General features: G+C 38.4%; 1 protein-coding gene across 1 annotated transcript in view; it reads right to left on the bottom strand.

The window, feature by feature from the left end:
• The window catches only part of whsc1 (Wolf-Hirschhorn syndrome candidate 1), a 21821-nt gene extending 20093 nt beyond the window's left edge, over positions 1–1728 (bottom strand). The window contains exon 1 of the mRNA XM_015378499.1: positions 1596–1728. The gene's annotated coding sequence lies outside the window, so the exon portion shown is untranslated. The remainder of the gene's footprint in view (positions 1–1595) is intronic.
• Between the last annotated feature and the right edge of the window lie 4574 nt (positions 1729–6302).

Genomic DNA, 6302 nt, shown 5'->3' with positions numbered 1-6302 from the left:
ACACACACACACACACACACACACACACATATATATATATATATATATATAGCCCTATATAGGGCTGCTCAGTGGCACAGTGGGTGGCACTGCAGTCTTCCAGCAAGAAGGTTGCAGGTCCATCCATCCATCCATCCATCCATTATCTGACACGCTTGCCCCAATTGGGGTCGCAAGGGGTGCATGGTACCTATCTTCAGCTGTCTACAGGCGAGAGGCGGGGTACAACCTGGACAGGTCGCCAGTCCATTGCAGAGACACACACTCTCACCTAAGGAGAATCTAGAGAAGCCAATTAACCTGACAGTCATATATATATATATATATATATATATATATATATATATATATATATATATATATATATGACAGCTGAAGTCTTCTTTTTGTTTTTTAAACCAGCATTATTGAAACATCTTGGAAAACTCAGAAAAAAGCCTATACAAGAAAGATCAGTGACATTGTGGTGGAGGCCTTAACTGTATAGGGGCTCCTAGATCCAACCTTGTTCAGGGCCTTTCTCAACATAGCTTGGAGGAGACAGTTTATTATCGTTTGGAGCATTTCACAGAAAAATTAACTTGTTTGAACAAACAACGTTTAACCAATTGTATTCCATAATGTTAAAAACTGAAGTTAATAGATAAGAATTATGCTGACCACAAAAAATACTGAAGTGTGCTCATATTTATGTCCGGTTTTATCCATCATAAAAGGGAGGCAATACAGTCAGTGCATCCGGAAATTCTCTCATCACAGGTTGTCTTAGGAGACTACTGGCTAAGATGCTAGCTGTAGACTGGGGCCAAGCGGAACGATGGCTCCCCTGTAAGCAGCAGAAACCCTCTGAGTGGGTGGTAAATTACCGCTAACATCCACCTAAAAGCCGCGGAAACTGACGCAGCTGACAAGCAGGAGTGAAGCAACTGGAGTCAAAATAACTGATGAAATTCAATGTTTTTACAAGTCGAATTAGAAAAATAAAATAAACCTTTAGTTATAACGTGGATAACATTGTCAGTAGCAACATAAGAGCATGGCTAACATACTATATTTGGCGTCAAAACAGCCGCTTACACTGGCTAGCAAAGGACAGCAGTTTTTAGCCATCATGTCATGCAAGAAAGGCTCCGACTATAACCTAGAGAGAAAGAACTGATGCATGGATTCAAGCATCTGGCCGCATCTCATGCCATCAATAGTCAGCCATTACACAGGACTCCAGCAAACAGACAAAGCCGCCATCAGAGTGCTAAAATGTGTTAACTTGAGCAAAGGGGCTCAAACAACTGCACGGGAATAACGGAAGTTAGTATAGCGGGTAGGTTAGTGTATTTAAGATGTTTATGTATTATTTCAGAGATATGCTTAATTTGTAGGCGCCATGACAGCTTGCTCCAAGAAAGCTAACCATTATGCTAGCCGGAGCTAACTAGCATCCCATAGAAGCCAAGCCAAACTGCATACTTAACATTAGCATCGTTAGCATGCTAAAATGGAAGCCCCGGCCTGAACAACTGTCCCGTGAAAAAAACTCCTCCCCGCTAACATCTTCGAATTGACAATGCCATAGAAGACAGCGTCCATAAGCTTACCTGTCGAATATCCTCTGGTGTGGTTAAAGGGAGAAAATGTTCGTTTTCATCCTGGAAAGCGAATCATTTCATTCAAGACGAGTGAAAAAAGCTTGCGGGAAACTCAAACTCCGGAGCCGACCAGCGCGAAAAATACTCACTTCCGATTGGTCGCGAGGAGAGCTGCGAGTATCCAACCGGTTCTTTCAAAAAAATCCAACCGTAGGAAAGAGCTGACCTCAGTGTCCCCTCTCTGTTCTCCCACTCATCCATAAACTACTGTTTACAGTCACTATGTGTGTATAAATACACCACTTCTTTGCCTCTGTGATCTCAATGACTAATAGGAAAGCAATTGAATAAAATCTCTCAAGCAACCTCATGAACAGTTTACTAAAACAAATATGGAATAACTGTGAAGAATAATTTTACAATCTATATAATATATATTTTTTGTCTCTTTAATTGCCTAAATGCATATTTTTGGATTAAACTAACTAAATCAAAGAATATGCTGATAAAAATATTTTAAATATTATGTCACGCAATTATCCTAAGCTATCTCTATAGTTATGTTGCTATAGGCTTAGACTTCTGGAGGACATAGGGACCCCTATTTTCATCATTTTGCTTCATTCTATCTCTATTCTTCCACTCAGCAGAATCTCTTAGTTCAATCTCTAACATTATGCTCTCTCTGCCTTTTCTCATAGTAGCTTTGCCTCGTCTGTTCCTGTTTGGCTGTAGCACCACCTCGGAGAGAAATATCAGCTCTGCTGCTGCCATCAACACCTTTGTTTATAGATGTTGGTGGTCGGCCTGTTTTTCTTCAGATAGAAAACTGACAAACAATTTGACTGTATGATCTGGTGAACTGTAAAGTGCATTGATATGACATGTGTTGTGAATTGACGCTATATAAATAAACTGAATTGAATTGAATTAGACATGAATTTTTTGCAGTGTGGAGCTGTTCTTTTTTGTGGATAAGCCAAACAACACAGGACAGATGGAATGATTGCAGCGAAGATGATTTATTAGGAAAGCATTTAAAGCATGAACATGTGGTTTTAAACAGTAAATACCATTACAATAAGAACAATAACCTTTCTCAACAATAGGCCCCAGGAGGTGAGGATAGGGAAGTGCACATCTGCTGCACTGATCTTAAAAAACAGCATGCTGCTGAGTTGTGTTCTTAGCCCTGCCCTCCTCACTCTCAACTGCCTTGCAATGGACCAAACAAAAACATCAACATTTCTGGATTGTAAACGTCTATCACCTGGTGAAAAAAGTTCAACAAAGGGTTTTCATTCTCAGAAAGTTGAAACATTCACATTTTTTCTCTTCTCAGCTGCTTACAAGCAATTGAAAGCATACTGTGTCTCAGCCTGACAGTGTGGGATGTAAGCTGCACCAGATCCATTCTATTTAAATCTATTTGGTTCATGTTATGTTGCACATATCTAAAAAAAAAAAAAAAAAAGCCATATCCACTGCCAAAAAAACAATGCTTTAAATGGGTTGGGAGCATTAAACCCAGAACAAATAATCTTAAAACCCTCTTTCTTTTTTTTTATTCAGCGCTGAAAGCACTCACTCCCTTGAAGTCACATCCTATCCCCCAGGAAGTCCCACACATGCCCCTGCAGCAACAGAATATCACTGTTATATATACAAAAACAAACACTCACCAATTTCAGACTCAAAAACATCTTTACTGATATCAGACAGAGCATCAACCATTTTCATAGCCTGGACTAGCACTGTCTGCACTTTGTGTATAAAAAAAACTACATATATAAACCCATTTTTAACTAAAATTAAAGAAAAACTTTTTTTTTATATTTATGTTTTTTTTTTCTTCTCAGGGTCCTTTAATCTATTTCTGTGTAGTATTATTTTAACATAGGAGTGTCTGCAAAAAAGCCTGTATTATATTTATTTTATTAATAACATTTCACCAAACTGCTGTGAGATGCTGAGGCACATTTCTATATACAACGGAGCACATATAATCCCAATATTAATAAAATCACACATTGTTACCACAATATAGCCTGTATCACTTCTGATAGCTTGTATCATATAAAATGTCTCATATGCTCTCACACACTTACTGTATATATGGAGCTTTGTGAAGCGTTCAGATCATTCTGCACATTGGGCCAGATAATTAAAGTGTCAATTACAATAACTGATAATTTAATAGATAATCTGATTTTGATTAACTTTATAAGTCCTTTTAGACCCATTAGATCTTTGAGAACCATCTGCTGTTTGTAACAAGAGTAAGAACGAAAACTCATGATATATTTTCTTATTACAACCCTCAGCGTTTGAAATCCGTTGCAAATACAAATCTTGAAAAATAATGTTTACATTTTCAATCTATATTTTCTCACTATATTTCTTCAATAAATCACATTCTTATTTAACTAATGTTCTAATTTTCTGTTAATGATCCTAAACAATAACGGTAATAAATACATTTTACATAACATTTAACCATGTAAATAATATATTTTTTAACCAAATTTCCATTTTAGTATTTAAAATTAAACAATATCTAATATTAAATTCCCTAATATATAAATAAAAAAAATCTTATGGTTCAGTTCAGTTCTTCGGATGAATCCAACACTAAACGGAAAAGCTTTAATTTTGACACCGGAAGTTATAGTTTTTGACGTCGTTCAAGCTTTTATTTTGACACCGGAAGTTATAGTTTTTGACGTCATTCAAAATGATCGGCCCGGCTGCTGTCTGTCATGCGCCAGAAAGAAAAGGAAGGGCATGACATGGGGCTGTGTTTTCCACTGACCATTTAAGCGAGCTCTTTTAGACTGTTAAAATTCTCCTATAGTGTGGATTTCTATGCACCGCTTAACCAGACCGTTAAATTTGACGTCCAGTGGAAGCCGTAGCTAGCGAAGCGAGCAGCTAGCTATCTGAACATACTGTTTAAAAGGAGCTAATTTAGCCCTCGGAGCATGGCCTTAATCCTGTTTACACGGTCCCGGACGCCTTTTATGAAAACGTCTCGGTCGTTGAAGAATGAATTCCGGAAAGGTAAAGGTAAGGTGTCTGTTTCGGTCGCTAAAATAGGCTTTACACAACCAATTAAGCTACTCGTTAGCTTAGACATGTTAGCATCTAGAACAGCCCTGTCTTCTCCGGGGGTAAATGGGTCTAAGTTTATCTTTACTGAAGGTGACAACAGAATTCACTGGAAACTTTAATCACGAGTTATTTTGTTTTGCTTACTTTCCAATATGTCAGTTATTGATAACTTTACGTTTTTGGACAAATGGCGTGTAAAACAGGAGGACACGATAAGAGAGTCAGGTTATCTGAGGGTATTCTTCTTAAGCTTTGACCCTTCTGCAGCCCGAGGTGATGCTGTTGTTGCCATGGCAAACAGATACCGCTTATATCACCTATTTATACTCGGCAGGTAAACGAAGAATAATGAAAATATGATTAAAAATAATAAAAAAAAATTGAGAGCTCACTCCATTTACAGCCTGAGTTTTATGTTAGGTTCCAAACTTTTACCTCTGTCAATCAGCATATTTTCTCTTTTGTGTTTTAGTCCTGAGAAAAATTAAAATAAGCAGATTAGAAGGTCAAAATGGAAATTTCTTTAGATCATGAAAAGGCTGATCAGTGCATTATCTGCTGATTTTATGTCCAAGATGAAGTACAAGTTATCTATGGTTGCTCCAGGTTTATCTTTGTGTTGCTCAACACGCCATAACGTTGGGATATTGTGTAAGAGGTGTTATATTGTTTCAAAGAAGAAGCCCAGTTTCAGAATCAACATAGTTTTACAGCTGATATAACGATGAAATGTCTGCCTGACTTTGGCTGATTTTGATCCGGACTAGACAAGCATTAACTAGTTGATGAATACCCGGGGTAGGTTTCAAGATGATTTGTCTGGCTGCGCTTCTGTTATGTAATTTCTAAGTGGATCACTGTGAGGTCTTAAGAGGACAGTGATTGTGTTTGTATGGATGTCTGTAGTAAGAATAAAAATATCTTTAATGCATCTGGTTCGTTCTTAGATTTTAAGTTCGTCATGATCTGTCTTCACTGACTGCTCCCGGGGTTTTGGCTTCAGGCCCACATTTTCAGACAAATACCGTAGCCTCCACGTGTGAAGGTCAATGCCTTTTTATATCTCCTGTTGAATCAGAGGATGATCACTTCCTTCAGCTGCTCCCTGATTCAAGAGTCACCAATTCAAGCCAATACAACTTGAGCACAAGGTTGCTGTCATTTTAGGCTAGCCACTCTACCTGAAAGCTGAGATTCAAAACCGGGTCCATGAAGGGAATCAGAGGAAGCTCAGTGTTTCTGTTTTAAAGTTTGTCCAGGATTGTGTTTTGCCCTTTGTTTTTTTTGTTTTCACAGCACTAGTGGTTCGTTTTTATGAACAGTAGGCTGACAGGAAAGGGGGTACAAGAGAGGGATACATGCAGGGAAAGGACCGCGTGCCGGATTCAAACTCGGTTGCCCGTCTGGAGGACTAAGACCTCCATACATGGGTCGTGTGCGCTACCCACTGCGCCACCAAGTATATATATATATATATATATATATATATATATATATATATATATATGGCTATGGCCTAGGGGGTTAGAGTTGTGCGCTTGTGCTCTGAGAAGGTTGCAAGTACCCGGTTCGAATCCCACTGCCTCCAATCTGGGTTCCTGAGCA

This window comes from Cyprinodon variegatus, unplaced genomic scaffold (genome assembly GCF_000732505.1).
Source record: "Cyprinodon variegatus isolate N-32 unplaced genomic scaffold, C_variegatus-1.0 Scaffold173, whole genome shotgun sequence".
Lineage (NCBI taxonomy): Eukaryota > Metazoa > Chordata > Actinopteri > Cyprinodontiformes > Cyprinodontidae > Cyprinodon > Cyprinodon variegatus.
This window is presented reverse-complemented; position numbering and strand designations above follow the sequence as displayed.